Below are 2,397 nucleotides of genomic sequence, written 5' to 3'. Positions count from 1 at the left end.
CTTATTGATGTCCAAAAAGGGGAAGTAACCTTGAGAGTCAATGAGGAGGAGTTCAAGTTGAATGTTGTCAAAGCTATGCAATATCCAGACACCCCAAATGACTGCATGAGTGTTGATATTATTGACTCTCTGGTAAAAGAGGTCAATATCACTGAGAGTCTCGAATCAGAGCTAGAGGATATCTTTAAAGATGTTCAGCTTGATCTGGAGGAATCAGAGAGAATGATAGAACCTCTGAAAATCCCTCAAGAAGAGGAGAAACCTCCTAAACCCGAGCTCAAACCATTACCACCATCCCTGAAATATGCATTTCTGGGAGAAGGTGATACCTTTCCTGTAATCATCAGCTCTACCTTAGAGCCACAGGAAGAGGAAGCACTAATTCAAGTGCTAAGGACACACAAGACAGTCCTTGGGTGGTCCATCAGTGATCTTAAGGGCATTAGCCCAGCCAGATGCATGCACAAGATTTCTATTGGAAGGTGACGCCAAGCCAGTGGTTCAACCACAAAGGCGACAGAATCCAGCCATGATGGAACTAGTGCAGAAGGAGGTCACTAAATTACTAGAGGTTGTGATAATTTATCCTATTTCTGATAGCCCCTGGGTGAGCCCTGTCCAAGTCGTCCCTAAGAAGGGTGGCATGACAGTGGTTCATAATGAAAAAAAATGAACTGCTTCCTACAAGAACAGTTATTGGGTGGTGTATGTGTATTGATCATAGAAGGCTCAATACAGCTACCAGAAATGATCATTTTCCTTTACCATTCATAGACCAGATGCTAGAAAGACTAGCAGGTCATGAATACTACTGCTTCCTGGATGGATATTCAGGTTATAATCAAATTGCAGTAGATCCCCAAGATCAAGAGAAAATGGCATTCACATGTCCATCTGGAGTATTTGCATACAGAAGGATGCCGTTTGGCCTGTGCAATGCACCTGCAACCTTTCAAAGATGCATGCTCTCAATTTTCTCTGATATGGTGGAAAATTTTCTGGAAGTCTTCATGGATGACTTTTCAGTATTTGGAGACTCATTCAACTCCTATCTTGACCATCTAGCACTTGTTCTAAAGAGGTACCAAGAGACTAACCTAGTTTTAAACTGGGAGAAATGTCACTTTATGGTGACTGAAGGAATTGTCCTTGGGCACAAAATATCAAACAGGGGAATAGAGGTGGATCAAGCTAAGGTAGAGGTAATTGAAAAATTACCACCACCAGCCAATGTTAAGGCAATCAAAAGCTTTCTGGGGCATGCATGATTCTATAGGAGATTTATTAAGGATTTTTCAAAAATTGCCAAATCTATAAGTAATCTGCTAGCTGCTGACACGCCATTTATCTTTGATAAGGAGTGTCTGCAGACGTTTGAGACTCTGAAAGCTAAGCTGGTCACAGCACCAGTCATCTCTGCACCAGACTGGACATTACCTTTTGAATTGATGTGTGATGCCAGTGACCATGCCATTGGTGCAGTGTTGGGACAAAGACATGACAAGCTTCTGCACGTCATTTGCTATTCCAGTCGTATTTTAAATGATGTACAGAAGAACTACACAACCACAAAAAAAGAGCTACTTGCAGTGGTTTACGCCATTGACAAGTTCAGATCCTATTTAGTAGGATCAAAAGTGATTGTGTACACTGATCATGCTGCTCTAAAATACCTACTCACAAAGCAGGATTTAAAACCCAGACTCATAAGATGGGTGTTGCTTCTGCAAGAGTTTGATATAGAAATAAGAGACAGAAAATGGACAGAGAATCAAGTAGCAGATCACCTGTCCCAAATAGAACCAGTAGAAGGAGCATCCCTCCTTCTTACTGAGATCTCTGAAAACTTTCTGGATGAGCAATTCTTTGCCATCCAGGAAGTTCCATGGTTTGCAGACATTGCGAACTACAAGGCAGTGAGATTCATACCCAAAGAATACAGTAGGCAGCAATCAAAGAAGCTGATCACGGATGCAAAGTATTATCTTTGGGATGAGCCATATCTCTTCAAGAGATGTGCAGATGGAGTAATCTGTAGATGTGTGCCTAAAGAAAAAGTGCAGAAGATCCTATGACATTGCCATGGATCACAATATGGAGGACATTTTGGAAGTGAGCGAACAGCCACAAGAGTCCTCCAATGTGGCTTCTACTGGCCTACTCTCTATAAAGATTCCCGAGTATTTGTACTTAATTGTGACAGTTGCCAAAGATCTGGTAATCTGCCTCACAATTATGCCATGCCTCAACAAGGGATCTTGGAGATTGAGTTGTTTGATGTATGGGGTATTGACTTCATGGGGCCTTTCCCACCATCATACTCAAACACTTATATTTTGGTGGCAGTGGATTATGTATCCAAATGGGTGGAAGCTATTGCAACACCCACTAATGACA

This window comes from Arachis duranensis, chromosome 9 (genome assembly GCF_000817695.3).
Source record: "Arachis duranensis cultivar V14167 chromosome 9, aradu.V14167.gnm2.J7QH, whole genome shotgun sequence".
In the NCBI taxonomy this organism is placed as follows: domain Eukaryota; kingdom Viridiplantae; phylum Streptophyta; class Magnoliopsida; order Fabales; family Fabaceae; genus Arachis; species Arachis duranensis.
Note: the sequence above shows the minus strand (reverse complement) of the source record.